The 18,940-nt window shown below is 36.4% G+C and overlaps 2 pseudogenes; one reads left to right on the top strand and one right to left on the bottom strand.

The window, feature by feature from the left end:
• LOC138162263 (complement component 1 Q subcomponent-binding protein, mitochondrial pseudogene) overlaps positions 1-4,194 on the top strand; it is a 131,477-nt pseudogene extending 127,283 nt beyond the window's left edge.
• A 12,596-nt stretch (positions 4,195-16,790) lies between these two features.
• LOC138162262 (tumor susceptibility gene 101 protein-like) lies at positions 16,791-18,109 on the bottom strand (annotated as a pseudogene).
• Between the last annotated feature and the right edge of the window lie 831 nt (positions 18,110-18,940).

Raw genomic sequence — 18,940 nt, 5'->3', positions numbered from 1 at the left:
TCTGTCTGTCTCTCTGTCTCTCTCTCTCCCCTGTCTCTCTCTCTCTGTCAGAGAAGTTTGAAATCTATTAATTGCAGAAAAATAACTTTTCTATCTACACTTTTGTTTCATTGGATTTCATTTAAGACAGCAGTGTTCCTAATTCTTCAGAAAGAGAGAAAATTGAGCCTCAGCAGGAATCAAGATTAAGGCAGATGTAGTCAGAAAAAAAATGCCACCTAGAAATTGATCTGACCTGTCTGAGTCACAAATATTTCCTTCAAGAAATGTCTGTGCGGCATTGTGAGAAGCTTATATGACTGCTGACCATGAAATGCCTATTGAGAGAAGCTATCAGTTTCCAAGGATCCACTAATACAAGCCCTGTCAAAATGACTGAAATTCAGAAAGTATTAAGTGGGAGGAAATTTTTGCCACTGGATTCTTTTTTTTTTTCCTTCTTGGAGGGCAATTGGGTTTAAGTAACTTGCCCAAGGTCACACAGCTAGGTTTTGCCACTGGATTCTATTAATCAATGTTTAACCATTATCTCTTTTTGTAATACCCCCCTCTCCTTCCATTTCAACCAAATATCTATTCCCACATTCACAACACTATTTCCGTCCTGTTTTTCACGAAGACTATCCCATATATACAATATGATTCACTACTTCTTAGAGCTAGCAGCACCTTTATTACATGTCTAGAGTGACAATGGCTGAAATGGATAAACTTATTGAATCCTAGCTGATTAAAAGGTCTTCTATGAAAAGAAATTATCTGAGAGTAAGGGTATCTTTATGTGCGTGAAATGGGTAGGTAAACAGTACTCAAGTGATGTGATTAAAGGGACAACTTCCAGTCCTTACCAGGATACACTATCTCTAATCTAATTGGATTTATTCATTATACTGCCAGACAGAACACATAGGGACATTAAAACTAGCATAAAATTCTATGAAATTAAACATTCTGCCAGCAGGAGGAGTTCCAAAGTGAACACATAATATAGAGAAATAAGGGTGTGCAGCTTTGGAAACAAAAAGTGCTATCTTTGAAGCTGGCAGGTAGTAAAATATACAACTGTATTCAACGTTCATCAGACTGGAACTATTTGCTGGGAAGTATCAAAGTTGGAAAGGAAGGTATATGCATACTGCTTATGTGGAGTCATTGGGGAGAAAGGTATATATAAGTGTGTATGCATGTATGTGTATACATGTATACATACAAGTGTGTATATATGTATGTATATACACACAAATATTTATACACATACCTATTTAGATATATTTATCTATGCATATATGTGCCTTTGTGCATATCTATATGTGTATGTATTTACACACATACACAAATACATATGTATTTATATAGACGGATGTATATCTGTTTGTGCACAAATATATTCATAGAGGCACATATATAGAAACACACACAATGTTTACAATTTCCTATGTGTGCATGCATATACACACACATACATGCTCTGGGTTTTGTCTTTGGACTCAAGCATTTGGGATTTTCCTTGAATCTTATTTTGAAACGTGGACATTTAGGAAAACTGAATTTTGTTTTCTTTTGGTATGCATATTTGAATTATTTCTCCCAAAAATTATTTTTGCAAAATCAAGCTATCTTGGTCTATTCACACTTTTTTTAAGCTAAAATACTCCTAAAGTTGTCAAAGGCTATTTTTGCCCTGTATTGTTAACAATTCATTCATTGAAATGCTGCTCTGATTCTGCATTGCCATGTGAAGTTGAATTTGAGGTTTCTGGGGCTTGTGGGTGTGTGTGTGTGTGTGTGTGTGTGTATGTATGTGTGTGTGTGTGTGTGTCATATTTAATTTACAAATTTCCCAGTGAGAAATATTTACTATAGTTTCTTCCTATTTCCTCTCTATTGGAAAAGGAAACTATTATCATAACATTACATAATCAAACAAAACAAACTCACATACTGAAGAATATTTCAATGAAACAATTTTTTTGTAGCATACCTTAGCAAGCTAGAAATCTCTCCAAAGGTAGCAGAATGAATTTTTGGCTAGTCATTCTGTGTAAGTTCAGAGAGCCTAATCAAAAGAAGACTGGTCACCAAAGGATTAATGATTTTGTCTATGTGATTTCTGAAGAAAATGTACTAAAATTTCAAAAAGTATCAGTCATTCAATAAACATTTACTATGTGCCAGGCACTGTGCCACGAGCTGACAATTCAAAGAAACATCAAAGACATCACTTGCTCTGAAGGAACACATAATCTAAATGAGATACAAGATAAAAACAATTATGTTCAAACAAAAAATATATAGGATGAAATGGAAATAATAAGTCTATCTACATTAGATCTTTGCACATTCTTTCTATAGCAATTGGACTCCTTTCCTCAAGGGTCTCCCCATTCCATTCTCTTCCTAGCTGGGAAAATTATTTTCATAAAGAATGGGCTAAGCTTTATTTCACCTCTACTGAAATTTGAATTCTTTTGGTGTTTAATTTACTTTTTATTTTTAGATCAACATATACACATGCACACATATACATACATACACACACACACACACATATATATGTATATATATATATATATATATATATATACTTTCTCTCACTTCCTCCCTATTGGGAAAAATAAAATAAAAAGTAAAAAAAAAGGAAACCATTGTCACAAAGTTGCATAGTCAAGAAAAACAAATTCCGAGTTCTTCCAACTACTTCTAGTACCAAATATAAACACCTCCTTTAGAATCTTAAAGCTCTTCATAACATGGATCCTCCTGACTTTCTGGTCTTCATTAACATTAATCCCTGCTACATGTTCTATGGTCCTGCTTTACTAGCCTACTCGTTCTCCCATATATACTACACCCACCATCTTCTATTTCCATGCCTTTACTGACTGTCTCTTGACAGCTGGAACTCTCTCTCTCTCTTCACCTCTGTCTCTTAGGATAGCTGAATTCCTTTAAAATTCACCTCTGAATCTACCTCCTAGGTGAAGTTTCTTTCCCAGTGCCACCACTTTCCAGTGCCTTCCCCAATAAAACTTTCATCTACTCTGTATGTATCTTATATTTACCTATTGAATTAGAATGGAGGCCCCTTGAGGGCTGATACAGTTCTTATGTATCTTTGTATTCTCAGCACTTAGAACATTGCCTGGCACAAGCGCTTAATAAATACATGTTTATTGATTGATTGTATTGCATTGGTGAAGAAATGATCTGCAACAGAGAGATAACAAGAATTGCAAATTGGAAGGAAGGGTTATCAGTATTTATCCAATCCAAGCAATATTCTAAAGGAATATTATGTTAAAACATATCCAACAAGCTTCCTTGCTGTCCTTCCGGTCTCTGTCGTCATTCCCCCCCACCCCCACCCCCACCTCCACATGTGTAGATCACCGGCCTGCCTCTGCTGCCCCTGCTGTTGCGCTCTGCTCCCGGGCCCTGCGACCTGCTGCCCTCCCGACTCTGCGTCACGCCGTAGCCGCTGCCATGAGCGCCTTTGGAGGCTGCTGGGAGGAGGAGTTGCTAGCAGGCAGGGGCCCACGCGCCCCCGCCTCCTGCTGCCGCCCCAGAGCGCGCCAGGTCTAAGTTCGTGCTCGTGAGCAGGCCTCCACGCGGAGGGGGACAAGGCCTTTGCTGAATTCCTGACAGATGAAACTGAAGAAAAGAGGAAGTTCCAGAAACACAAATCCCTCCCCAAGATGCCTGAAGATTGGGAACTGGGTGTGCAAGGCACAGAACCCAAGTTAGTCCAGAGATTAGCTGGCGAGAGGATCACAGCCCCATTCAGTATTAACAACAGTATCCCACCGACATTTGACGATGAGCGACCAGAGGGACAGCAAATCAAAGAACAGCAAGAGCCTGAACTTATGTCAACCCCTAGCTTCGATACCAAGAAGGCCCTTGTGCTGGATTGCCATTATCCAGAGGATGAGGTTAGACAGGAAGAAGAGGATGGGAAGGACATCTTCTCCATCTGGGAGGTTAGCTTTCAGCCCACCACTGAATCTGACTGGAAGGATACAAACTACACACTCAACACGGATTCCCTGAACTGGGCCCTGTATGATCACTTGTTGGACTTCCTGGCTGACCATCACATATGCAGATGAACTCATTGAGCTTAGCACGGCCTTAGGACACCAAGAGTACTTCAAGTTTCTGGAGCATCTGAAAGGATTTGCCAAGTGTCAGTAGGGAGGCCTGAGGCTGCGGGGCCCCTGCTGTGCTCCCAGAGCCTTTCCTTCCAAGAGAATGTTTCTAGAAACCGTAATGGAGACAGTGCTGTGCTGTGAAATACCACCAGGCATAAATTATGTTCCCTAACCCTTTATTTCCTTTGTCTACTGGACTTTTTGTACACCACCACAGAATGATGAGAAATAAAACCCTTGAGCACCTCCAAAAAAAAATTAAAAAATTAAACATAGCCAATAAAAATCCTTGACGTTTTGGAGACTTTAGCTTAGTTCTTTTTCTAGGTTAAAACTCAATATTTTGTGTATTTACTTAATTGAAGGGTAATTTGCCAAGATACCCTTTTGCCAACTGTTAGAATGTCTCTGTAACTTACAGCAGAATGTACACAATCATTGTAATATCAATCATACATATATTTCCTCATTCTTCTAAACTCCTTTAATCCTTTGCCTCATTTCTGTGTATTGCCTAGTTGAAAATTTGGGGGAAATTATTACCATTAATTTTCTTCATATTAATTTGTGTTTTATCTGGTCTTCTTTGCTACATTGCAGACTGCACAAGGAATAAGGATTCAGTATGCATGCTATTCTCTTTGAAAATCCCTGTAATACAGAATAGAATGACTTGTATACAGTGGTACTCCAAGAAATGATGGTCACAAACTTCTTGGATGAAAAATATTAGGTCAGATAATTTATGTAATTTGATTAAAACCATCTACTTTTAGAGTCAACCTAATAGACTGAAGCTCAAATTAGAATGTGTATATCTGCTCCCAGGGACAAAACTAATATTAAAAAAATGAGAAGCGGAAAACAGATTTTGCATGAAAACTTTCACAGAATCCCAACAATCCATTAACACTGTGAATTGATGAGATCATCATAATGGGAGAGATAATACAGAAGGATCAGAGAACGGTCAGGAGAGAGTCTTGTGATACCATCATAACTATTCAGCATGTCCTGCAAGAATACCTAATAAAAGAGACTGAGGAGTGGTCAGATAGGTAGAAGAAATGGAGGAGGGTATCATCTAAGTCGGAAATTGAGAGTCTAATAGATGGTTACAAGGAAGATGTGATCATTGCCCTTATAATCATCAACAATTCAGCACTTACTATGTGCACAGCACTGCAAGGACATAGTTTGAAAAGAGGTTCAGAAGCCTAAAGCTCGAGAAAAGACTATTGTATTTGTCAATGAAGACAACATTGGTTACTTTGGAGAGAGTTGTAGTTAAATTCTGAGGTCAGCGGCCAAATTACATTCAGTTTTGAAGAAAGTGAGTGAAGGAGAAGAAAATATAAAATTGTGTTGTACAGAGAAGATGCTCAATGAATACCCCTTGCCATGGACTCTTTCTCTGACTTCAAAGAGCTCAAAGAACTTCTGGTCAATCTAATTATTTCCACAAAATAGCTGACTTTGTCAATGTCCCTCTTCATTGAGAACTGATTAGACAAATTAAATAAAGTTGCACTTTAGTCCACTTAATTTTTGGTAACTGATGTTTCCTTCCCTTTCTCATTTCCATGTCCTAATTTAGATTGAATGAAATGTCAAGAGTAGCTTTTTACCATTTGAACATGCAAAATGTTTTGTAAGAGCTATCTTCCACAGCTTGATTTTGGAAGTGCAGACTAAAACTGAGCCTAAACTAAACTAATACGGAAATCATGAGTACTGCTAATTCTGCCATGCTTTTAATTGCTTCTAGAAAATGATACCTAAACACAATCAAACATTGATTTCTGACTGTGAAAATCCTTAAACTTCCCTATTTTGTGTAAGGCATAACCATCCTCCTAGTTCCCCAAACTTAAAATCTAGATATTATCCTCAACTCTTCAATATCTCTCACCCACTATGTCCATTGACATGCTTTTTTCAAACAATATTCTCCATCTTTCAACTTCAGTCATTTTCTCTGGTAGTCCCACATGCCTGGAATGCTCTGCCTCTTTATCCCTGCCTACTGGCTTTCTACAAGTCTCAACAAAAATTCTACCTTCTACAGGAAATATTTATCAATTACTCTGACTTCTATTACCTTTCTGTTGAATATGTCATATTTATCCTATGTATAGCTTGTTCATCCATATTTTTTGCATGTTATCTCTCAAAATCGATTGTGAGCTCCTTGAGGGCATTATTTGTATAATTTGTATTAGCACAGTAACTGGAATATAATAATTGCATATTGACTAATGTGGAAAATAGTATGAAGTTAATAAATTCATATCCATTTATGACCTTAAAAAGTAGTAAAGTACAATGTATTTTGGGATGGAGATCATTAGCTATTGGGGGGTTTGGGAATGACTTCTTGCAAATGAAGTATAAGCTGCATGCTATTTTTTTTATTTTTTGCTTTTTGGAGGGCAATTGGGTTAAGTGACTTGCCCAAGGTCCCATGGCTAGTTTTTGTGTTAAATGTCTGAGGCCGGATTTGAACTCAGGTCCTTCTGACTTCAGGATCAGTGCTCTATTCACTGTGCTACTTAGCTGGCCCTTATAAGCTGAATATTAAAGGAAGAGTTGTAATATATAAATCAAAGATGAGTAGAAAGTTCAATTTAGGTAGGGAGGATGGCCTATACAAATTCAAGGAAATGGACATTCAGTTTAATATGGTGTGGGAGGAATTAGGGCAAAGGCCAGTCTGTATAGTTTTCTGAATGTTGGATTGAAAGTAGTATCCAAATAGATATGAACCAGGTTGATATGGCTTTAAAAGCTAAAATGAGGAGTTCATATTTTATTCTACAGGCAATAAGAAGTCATTTGAGTTACTTGAATAGGGTAGTGAAATCAACAAAATTGTGCTTAAGGAAAATCACTTTGGCAGACATGGCAGAATGGAATGGAGAAAGGGGAAACTTAAATGAGAGAGACCATTTAAGAAGTGCTTACAATAATCTAGGTGAAAAGTCATGAGAGCCTGAGCTAAGGTAGTAACTATGAGAGTAGAGTGCAAAGATTGGATGTGAAATAGTTCATGAATGTAGAAATGAGAGGATTTGGCAATGATTCAATAAATGGGGTGAGGGAAAGTGAAGAAATCGAAGAAAAGGCCAAGATTACTGTAATTGAAATGCAAATTTAAAGATCTTCCCTGCCCCTAGGCTAAAATGCACCTGGAGCATGGGGTGGGAGGCTTGTTTTTCAGTTGATACTTTTTGATTGGCCAGTGGGTCCAAAAGGTTGTTACATTCTCTGAGCCAGGGGAAGGCTATATAAGCCCTGATGTGTAGCTTTGTTTTGGGGGGCTCACTTTGAGAAGTGTTCTGTGATTTGATCTGGATTCTGGGAAGCCGTTGTCCAGAGCCCCCCCGGCTTTGAAAAACGCAGATGTGGAAACCCAGATGTTGACTGGGTATGGATGTAATGGTTGGACAGTTTGGAAATCTGTCTACTTGATGTGTTTCTGTCTTGATAATTCTGCCTGTATACTTTGAAGTTCGGGGTGCTGACCTTTTTCCCCTGAACAAGGTAAACGATATATGTCTGACTGATTAAAGTGAGCTTGTTAATCCATTTTGAGTTGCTTTCCTTTAACAAAGCAGATCCAAGAACCTGTGTGGGCAGCCACCCTGAGGACGCTTGGGGTACTTGCTGCTACAATTACAAACTCAAGTCATTGAAAGAATAGTTATGCCTTCAAAAGAAATATGCAAATTTAAAAGAGGGGTGGATTTAGTGGGGGAAAAATCATAAGGCAAATTTTAGCCATGCTGAATTTAAGATGTTGTTGGGTTTTCCAATATGAGATGTCTAATAAGAAATTGGTAATATTGGACTGAAACCAAATGGAGTCATACTCCACAGAGACAAGGGATATGAAGAAGTTAACAAGATTGAAAGTAGATGGATAGAAAAAGAGAGTAGAGTAGAAAAGGACCCAGGATGAAACTTTGTGGTAAATTCATAGTTAAGGGGCCTGATGAAGCTAAGGAATTAGCAAAGGAGCCTGAAATTGAGATTTTAAGTGTGGAGAAAGTGAACAAGAAGAGAGTAATGTCACAAAAACCTAGAGAGGGGAGATTACACTGTAGGAGAGTATGGAGAATCAATAAACATTTTTTGAGCACCAACAATGTTCCAGGCACTGGGCTAAATGCTAGAGATACAAAGAAGCAAAAGACAATTTTTGACCATATATATATATATATATGATAAATAAGAAACAATTAACAGAAGAAAGGAACTAGATGTAAGGAGAGTTCATAAAAGATTACTGTAAAAGAAGGAATTTTATTTGGGACTTAAAAGAATCCAGGGGTAGAGCCAGAGTGGTGGAAAGTAGCCAGGAGTATGCCTCTCCTCAGAATGAACATTAAATCAAGCCTGTAAAAGAATTCTGGAGCTACAGAATCCATGAAAAGATTGAGTGAAACAGTTTTCAACCTGAGACAACTTAAAGAGACTTCAGGAAAGGTTTGTCTCACTTGAGTAAAAGGGAAACAGATCAGCCAGTGTCCAGGCAAGCCAGTGGAGGCTCTCAGCCACAACAGAAATCAACGACAAGGCCCCAAGGTTCTGGATCAGTAGGCCAGTGGTGCAGGAGGCCAGCAGTGAGGCCTCCAGCCATACAGTTAAATTCAAGTTGCCAGCCCCATAACCCAGGCAACAATAAGCATGACTAGGCCAAGCCAACATAGCAGAGTGGTCAAGTCACCAGTACTAGAGGCCCTGGCACAGAAAGTACATGATCAGACTGCTGGTCCTAAGTGCAAGAAGCTTGGTACATTACCTCCTCTAGCCAGGAGCAGAGCTCAACTTTAAAAAATTATCAAAACACAAAAAGAGCCCTGACCAAAGAAAGCTACCATAGTGAAAGGGAAGATCTAAACAAAAACTCAAAACATGACAACAATGACAAAATGTCTATGATGCAAAACCTCAAAGGGGAATAGGAATTGGTCTTAAGCCAAAAAAAAAAAAAAGTCCTATGGGAAGAGCTCAAAAGGGATTTGAAAAGTCAAGTAAGAGAGTTAGAAGAAAAATTGGGAAAATAATGAAAGTTATGCAAGAAAATTATAAAAAAAAGAGAAAAGAAGGAGAAAATTCACTGAAGATATTAACCGCTGAAATACTAGAAATGAGCAAGTGGAAGCTAATGACTCTATGAAACATAAAGACTCGATCAAACAAAAAACAAAAGAATGAAAAAATAGAAGACAAAGTAAAATAGCTCATTGGAAAAACAATTGACCTGGAAAATAGATCCAGGAGAGAATTGCTCTACTACCCAAAAGCCATGAAAGAAAATAAAAGCTTGGCCAACATCTTTCAATAAGTCATCAAGCAAAATTTCCCTGATATCCTAAAACCCAAAGGTAAAATAGTTGCTGAAAGAATCTACCAATCACCTCCTGAAAGACATTCCAAAATGAAAACTCTAAGGAATATTGTAGCCAAATTCCAGAACTATCAGGTCAAGGAGGAAATACTTGAAGAAATCAGAAAGAAGCAAGTCAAATATCAAGGAGTCACAGTCAGAATTTCACAGGATGTAGCAGCTTCAACATTAAAATATAAGAGGTCTTGGAATATGATATTCTGGAAGGTAAAAGAGCTTGGATTACCACTAAGAGTCAACTACCCAGAAAAACTGAGCATTATCTTCCAGGGGAAAAGATTATTATGAAATGAAATAAGAGACTTTCAAACTTTCCTGATGAAAAGAACAAAGCTAAACAGAAAATTGATCATCACATTGATTTTGATTTGGTCTTCAGCTTCAGCTGAACAAGACCCAAGAAAAGCATAAAAATGAAAACAGTAAACAATAAAGAAAAAAAATCCACGGTATTCATTAAGGTTAAACTGTATACATCCCTACATGGGAAGATAAAACTTTTAAGTCTTAAGAACTATATAGCTATTAGGGCAGTTATTAGGAGTATACAGACAGAGAGTGTGCATATAAGTTGTCATTGATGTAAAGATAAAAAAATATTAACTAAGGAAAGGAAAAACATTATACTAGGAGAAAAAGGTGGAGCCAGAATGGGTAAATTATATCCCATTAAGTGAATATTTTTTGAACCTTACTGTCATCAAATTTGGCTGAAAGATTAAATAATACACAATTAGTTGGATACAGAAATCAATCTTAACCTATAGGAAAGTAAGGGGGGAAAAAAAGGGAAGGGTTTGATGATAGAATGGAGGGCAGAAGTAGGAAAAGAAAAGGGAAGGAAAAAGGAGGAGGGTGATAGAAGGGAGGACGGATTGGAAGAGGCAATGGTAAGAAGGAAAATACTGGGGAGGAGGGACAAGGTGAAAGGGGATAGAAAAGTAAAAAAGGGGGGAATAGGATGGAAGGAAATTCATCATACATACTGTGAATATATGATGAACCCTCTCAGATATAAAAATTTATAGAGTGGATTAAAACTCAGAATCACACAATATGTTACTTAAAATGAACACATTTGAAGCAGAGAGGCACACAGAGAGTAAAGGTAAAATGCTGGAGCAGAATGTATTATACTTCAGCTGAACAACAACAGCAAAAATAAAGTAGGAGTAGCAATCCTGATCTCAGATAAAGCAAAAAGAGACATAATTATCTTGCTAAAATTGTACCATAGACAATGAAATCATATCAATACTAAACAAATGCCAAGTGTTATTGTAATGGTAATGGTAATTTGAAGATCTTCCCTGCCCCTTATAAGCCTAAGGGGATTTGAAAACCTTCCTTGCTTTGAAGATATACCCTGCCCTCTAATAGATTTAAAATAATCACATGGATCCTGTTGTGGGAGGAGATTGCTGAAGGGTAGAGCAGAGACAAAGGATGTTGGGAATCAGAGCAGTTAGAGAATGGAGGGAGGAGAGGATGAATCAAAGAGAGACAGTTAGAATTGTGAATAAATGTTGGTTTGTGGGTAGGCTAAAAGATGCTGTGGCTCTTTGTGCTATTACAGCTTATTAACTTCTCTGTTACTAAGAATCAGCTTACTGGTTTTGGGATTCAGTTTTCTAGTGTATGAATAAATCTTTTGCTTCTGTCTTATATATGAATAGTCTGTTATATATTTTTTTTCTGAGCACTATGTCAGCATATTTATAGTGACCATTGGTGCTGTGAATATTGTGTTGGAACTACAGGTGTAGCATCCAAATTCTTAGTGGGAAAGTTAAGTGAGTTACAGGAAGGAATAGAACACAAAACTCTACTGGGAGGTGGGGTGCTTCAAACTCTCCCCCTCAGAATTTGAGAAATCTAAGAAAAAAAAAACAAGAAAGAAGTAGATGAATACAATTTTTAAAAAGTTAAATAAGATAGACATTTGGAGAAAAGTAAATGGGGGCAGAAATGAATATACCTATCCTCAGTGGTACATGGCACCTACCCAAAACTTGACTATTTATTAGGGCATAAAAACCTTTCAATAAAATGCTGAAAGGCAGATATATTAAATGAATCCTTTTCGGATCATGTTGCAATAAAAATTACATGTAATAACAGGCCATGGAAAGATGGACTAAAAATTAACTTGGAAGCTAAATAATCTAATCCCAAAGAATGTGTAGGTCAAACAACAAATCATAGAAACAATAAATAATTTCATCAAAGAGAATAACAATAATGAAACAACATATCAGAATTTGTGGTATGTAGTCAAAGTAGTACTTAGGTGAAATTTTATATTTCTAAATGCTTACATGAATAAAATAGAGAAAGATCAGGTCAATGGATTGGGCACATAATTTAAAAAGCTAGAAAAAAAGAACAAATTAAAAATCCCCAATCAAATACCAAATTAGAAATTCTGAAAATCAAAAGAGAGACTAATAAAATTGAAAATAAAGAGTTGTTGTACTAATAATAAAGCTAAGATCAATTTTGATGAAAAAAACACAATGAAATAAATTTCAGTTAATTTGATTTTTTAAAAGAAAAAACAATAAAACCCAATTACGAATTTTGAAAATGAAAAGTATGAATTGATAAGATCAAAGAATCGTTGCAGGAGCAGTGAAGCATGAGGAGGAATTATTTTCATTCTAAAAGTATCATAGCAGGAATCTGTATGCTACATCACATTTTATATGAAACATTAATATTTTCCAGGGTTATCTGTCCCTCATACAACATTTACCTATTATCTTCTTTAAAGATTTGCAGGAAGAGAATGTTTACATATTTTTCCACCATATTTCAAATAAATTCCTTAAACTGAAGAGTTTGCCAATGATACACATGTATAGATTGTTGTTGTTCTGTCATTTCAATCATGATTGACTTTCCATCACCCCCATTTGGAATTTTCTTGGCATAGATCCTGGAGTACATTCCCAATTTCTTCTTAAGCTCATTATACAGATGAAGAACTCAAACAAACAGGGTTAAATGTTTTGTCCAGGGTTACACAGCCAGCACTTGTCTGAGCCCCATTTTGAACTCAGTAAGATGAGTCTTCCTGACTCCAACCCTGGTATTCTATCCATTGTGCCCCCTGTTTGCCCAGTTTGTCCACCTTAAAACTGTTTAAGTAATCTTTCATACCTATTTGCCACTAGCTCTTATTTATGTAGTGACTTGAGGAACTGGGTTTGGAAGGGACAGATAAGTTCTGCTGCTGAGAGCAGCAGAAGAATAAAGCTTTGTTTATGTATCAAATACTCATTAAAGTATAAATCTTTATGTAGAAAAAAAAAATATATATATATATCAGCCATACACTGAGTTGTGATCAACTGAAAATATATTTATTAAGCATTCATATATGACATAAATTTATATCATTTCTAGATATTTGTTCAGATAGAGCAGCTGTTCATTTCTGATATATTGACACTTCTATTCCATTTTTGATTCATTGAATATTTATTTATTACCTGCAATATGCAAAGAAGTATGCTGTGCTTGATGGGGCATTAATGATGGACCCCTAAAAGGCCTGGACTTTCTCACATGGGCCAGGTCTCTGGTGTTCAGCTGTAACAGGAAGGGGCTGGCTGAAAAAAGGAAGTAGTTAATGCTGTGTATATAAGAAAAACCTTAGAGAGGCACAGTCAGAATTTCTTGGGACTAGCATCTGGTGGCAGAGCGGCTGTAGAAGAGGGAATGGAGAACTGAGCCAGAATTTCCTGAGAACCTGTGGTGGTGGAGCTTCTTCTGAACAGGAGCCAGGAGCCCAGAAGCCAGGAGCTCAGGAGGCAGGAGCTCAGGAGACAGGAACCCAGGTGACAGAGAAGCCCAGGAACCCAGGAGAAGACTGAGGAAGCATAACCAGGATGCTGAGACTTTGTCTGTTTGTGGATTGGTTGAGCTTTGAATTCCTGGGAACAGAAATTATGAAGGAGTTGAGATGGACTGGACCCTGTGAACTTCAGTGTGGAGCAGGACCTGCCCAAAGAGCTGAACAAGGCATTGGGGGTTATCTGCCATGGAGCCCAGGTGACAGTCTGGTGAATCCAGGTAGAATCTGGGACCATGGAAGAGGATCCAGGGAATCTGATAACTGCCCCCAAGCAAAGACAAAAAGTCTTCACTCTGGGTATTGAGTAAAAATGAAATTTTAGTGTACTAGTGACCCAGAGGTGGAGCATCTGTATTTTCTACTGCACTTTAATGTTTAATGATACTTAGCGATTGATTGCTGAATAAGTAATGGAATGAGTTAACTTAAGTGTGGCCCATGAGTGGAAGACTTGGCCCCATGAGTGGAAGACTTTGACTATTGTACTTTGAGACTATATTTGATTTTACTTAGTAATTGATTGTTGAATGAGTGACTGATTAAGTTAACTTAAGTATGCCCTATAAGTGGAAGGTTTTGACTATTATACTTTGAGATGACTGTTCTTTGTTCTAAATATTGTGATTACTTTGGTGAAAACTGTGTGGCCATTTTAATGATAAGCTGTTGTGATTACTATATTGTGATTTTCTGTGATAAGTTGTAATATTGTGAATGCTGTACCTTGATTTTCCATGGATGTTTTGCTTTGATTTGTTATGGAATAGAGTGTTCACTATACTGTGTAATCAGAACCTTAAAAGTTGTTCACAGTAGCAGTCCTCTGGAAAGCTGCTGGTGCATGGCATTTCACATGCTGATCAGTCCTGGGTCAGTGTCTCCAATGTCACACAATCAATCCCAAAGTTCTTGAGAGAGACCTTGAGAGAGTCCTTCTATGACTTCTTCTGACTACCATGTGAACGCTTGCCTTGTGTGAATTTTCCATAAATAGTCTTTTTGCAAGCACACATTTTGTAGTTAGAATTATATATCACAACCTGGAGGTTAGAATTATTTATTAGAAGTTTACTATCTTTTATGGTCTAACCAAGAGAAACCCTAATATTACAAACTTTGATTCCAAAATATCCTTGGGAACCTAACAAATAAATTAGGCTGACACTTGACCATTATCACAGACCCAACTGTTGCCCACATCTCCCGGGTATAACACTGATTCATTAAAAAAAAATGAGGAACAACATTTTATTAGAGATTTCCATAGAAAGTACTGATAATCTCCAAGATAAATGGAATGAAAAGCTTCTAAAATGCAGTGACACGACTAATGTGATAACAATTATGTCATAAAATTATAACGTACACTTAAAATCTATAGTTCTGTATGCTTCTGTAGTTGTAATAACAATGCTTTTAGTGAGATAGTGGATGATTAACTTATTTCCTAATACTTTAAGTCAACTACAAAAAGCAGTTAATTAGCCTCTGAACAGCCAACATGACAGTGAACATGAATAAACTATACATGATAATGATTTTTTTCCACTACTATTTCTATCTGAGCCCTTTTGAAAGAGATGAGAATAAGAAATATACTAGCAATGATAAAATAACAAAAATTACTTCATTTAGCAAATCACATCTTTACAATACAACAATAGATTGACAGGTGTAGAGAAGACATATTTGTTGTCCCATTAAAAAAAAAAAACTTATATAAACAAGATCAATTTGGTGTAATGAAATCCAATCTTAAAGGTTTTCCGCAAATATAGTCATTATGACATATGTTAAAATGGTACAAAATTCTATGATCTTTGACTTGGGTAAGGACTTTATGTAGAAATCCCCTGAGTATCCACATCAATCAAATTAATAAAAAATGTAAATATATTAACTAATGTCTTGCTGGTTGTACTATACGAAGTCAGGATATACGAAGATTGTTAATGGTGAGTTTCTCCAGATACACCTGACTCAAGATGATATTGTTGTCAATCTCTAAAATTTTATTGGGACCTTAGACCAATGAAATTAACAGAAATTAAAAATTGGTTAGCATACTAATTCAGTTTACAAATGAATGAAAAAATTTAGATTACCATGATTAAATTTTCAGCTAAATGGGAGGCCTATTTTGAGTTACTTTAGTGTATGCGTGCATCTGTGTATGTGTACATGTGTGTGTTTGAGAGTATCTTGAAGAAATTTCTTACATTCTACAAATCCAGTAATACATACCTACTATTTATCTTTTCTATTTCTTGGTGAATTGATATCTGTTTATTTCAAAACAATTGTATAAATGTTCTTGTTTGATCACAATGTTTATCAATTGGTTCAATGTCACTTTTCATTGCAATTTTCCCTTTCCTGATGTATTTTAAAATTTTAATCTTATTGAGCCCAAATGATATTTTGATATTATTGGAGAATTTTTCCACAATATGAAGGCATTATTTATCTTTCAGTGGATTCATATAGATCAATATCATCCATAAGTATCCAATGGTTTTTGTTTGACTCATTTAATTTGAAAGTCTATACATATCTGTCTAGGAAAGATGATCATAGATTTAAGATAAGGCGGATTTGTAATGGACTTCAATTTTCTCCCTAAAATGTCACATTTTATATGAATTATTCTTTTATCACTATTACACTAGTGAGATTTTAAAAATACTATTTTAATATGGCCTAAATAGTATGTTATCCTCATTACAATTTTTCACAAGGCACACTATATATATATTCATATGTGTATATGTGCATATAAATATGTGTACTTACAAACATGTATTTATATATGTGTATGGTATTTTATGTGAATAAGCTATGAGTGTGTAACTAGGTCACTGGTTTTGCAATAGTAAACAGGTATAGAATATATGTTAGAGCACTTTCTGGTAACTAGTTCAATAATTACTAAATTAATAATAATTTTCCCTTTATACTGCTGGACTTAATGGCCTGTCATTTTTGCTCTTCAAACAATAAATGTTTTTTCTCGTGTTTACAGATTATTTCAGTATGCAAGATGTTTATCCTCTTCATCCTCCCCTTAATTATGTATACCCCCAATATGTATGTAGGTCATCCTCTCAAATGTTTCATAAAGTGAAGATGGAAATTATGTGTGTATGGTTTTTCTCTTTATTATGCAACAAATTTATTCAGCATAATCAGTCCCAACACTCAGTACCAAAAGTTTGCAGAGAATAGAAAGTGCATTATTAATAAAAGCTACTCTTTTTACTAAAAGAAAACAGAAAATATATTATTGATTTAAAATATTTTACATTTGAGTGATACTGCAATAATTTATTCTGAGCTCCTACTGCCAGAAAGAGAAAGAAGATTGTTGTCATAGGGAAAGCTCATTCCCCAGCTGATATCTGGGACCTGTAATCTTTCTTGCTTTCTGCATTAATGTCCTCAGACAAAACTGTTTCCTGAATAAAAGTTGAACATGCTTTAGAAAGACATCTAGGTCTAATCACTCCCTTTCTTAAGACATCTCCAGGTAAAAGATGGTAGCTTCAATTGCATTTTCCTCTGCGTATAAATTCAGGATCTGTAAGTAGAGTGGGGCTGTGGGAATGATAACTTCATCAATGTCATTTTTTTCAGATGGATTTTCCATTTTCTCCAAAGCAAAATTGAGCTCTTCATCCTTTTTCAGTAATTTAATGGTTTTCTGAACTTCAGTCACTTTCAGATACAAGCAGATTTCCATCTCTTTCAGTTTCTGGTGACATTTTTTTTTTGTAGGTCTTCTTCTGTACTCTTTAAGACATTGACCTCTGCATGGGCACAAACTATTTCCTGTTACATTTTACCTCTTTAACTTGTCACTAACTGCTGAAATGAGAGATGTTCAGACAGTGTCCTCCAGGATTTGCCATCACTGATGGGAACAACAGTGGTCACAGGAGGCTGGAAATGGTATTTTGAATTTGTGGTCAGAAGGTATTGCCCACCTGGTGGGTAAGGTTAACCTGAGAAACCACTGTGATTGCGAGGGTGCCCTAACAGGTATGAAGTCATTCCATTTGGTATACCTGGAACATAGGAAGTACATGGTGTTACTATTCCTTGGTATGGTAGACAGGATTCTCAAAGAGTTGAATGTGAAAACATTGGAGGCTCCTCTCCAAATACCACAGTGTTACTTGAATCAGATTTATTAAGTCAGATTGTAGATGCTTCCATTCATGTGAATAAGGAACATAGATCTTTCCATTTGAATCAACATACTACCCTTTTTTAATGGTCATTGAACTAGTAGGTTTAACAAAACAGATATGGGGATTACACAGATATGTGTTGAGCAGCTGCAGGCTTATTGGGATATTGTATATGTTTCCTCTATCAGGCACAAGAATTTTTTCAATAAGGCTCATTAGCTCCCTAGAACTGCCATCATTAAAATCATAAGAATCTAGTACAGGCTTGAGATCTTTGTACAGTGTAATAACAATGACAATTTCCCATAAGTAGGGCTCAGTGTTTTTACTTGTTCAACATTTTGTTTTGAGCTGGCTCTCCAGCACCACCATGACAAGCACTTCACAGTGCCAGGCCCACAAGATCAGCTGCTGCACCAGGGTACCCTCCACGATCAGCTCGCCTGGCCCCAGCCACCCCTCCCTCATCCTCTCTTTGGTTTCCTCCAGTGGCCATCTGTAAGGTTTTGTAGGAAAAGTTATCATCTTTGCCTCGATATTTTTAATCAGTATCATTCATCAGAATGGTGTTATTTTATATATATTCTACCACATCCATTTGTTTTTGTATGTTTTGCTTTGGTTTTTTAGATTTCATCTTCTCTAGTGCCTATGGGAGGTGCTTCCACTGTAGTTGCTGATGAAAATAGGTGATGATAGAAACAGTTCTTTTGATCTTCACAACTATTTGTCATCATCTGAGCCTACAAAGTCATGTGGGTGTATGACAACTAATTTTTACAATAACTACTCTTTAAGCTCTTTAATTCTCCCTTAATAGCCTTTCATTACATGGAGTGCTCATATCACTTTTAACCTTTGGTTGCCTTCCTCATTAATATTTAAGAAATGTGTTTAATTTCAGAAGTCCTTCAGACCATTTGACTAAAGAGACCTCTCTCAGAAGCACAGTAGTCAATAGTTATTTCCTGGCCTACTGAGGACTACTCTGGACTATTCAAAAATACCACGCCAGATTTTTTTTTTCCAGTTTTTGAGGTTGCCCTTACTGTGTTTTTAAAATTACATGTATTTAAATAAAGACAATTTTTCTGGATCATATAGGATGCCAAGATTTATTTTCATTTCACAGTCCTTATCAATAAAAGTAAATTAATCTAAACATCATGGAAAGAGTTAAATTAGAAGGCCAGCATTCATTAATGCCTTGTCCTTGGAAGGAAGGAAAGAAGAAAGGAAAGAAGGAAGGAAGGAAGGAAAGAAGGAAGGAAGGAAGGAAAGAAGGAAGGAAGGAAGGAAGGAAGGAAGGAAGGAAGGAAGGAAGGAA

Source organism: Petaurus breviceps, unplaced genomic scaffold (genome assembly GCF_028583685.1).
Source record: "Petaurus breviceps papuanus isolate PSGF00001 unplaced genomic scaffold, PetGlider_PUasm1.0 186, whole genome shotgun sequence".
In the NCBI taxonomy this organism is placed as follows: Eukaryota; Metazoa; Chordata; class Mammalia; order Diprotodontia; family Petauridae; genus Petaurus; species Petaurus breviceps.
The sequence above is the reverse complement of the archived record's forward strand: the minus strand, read 5'-3'. Positions and strand labels throughout refer to the sequence as shown.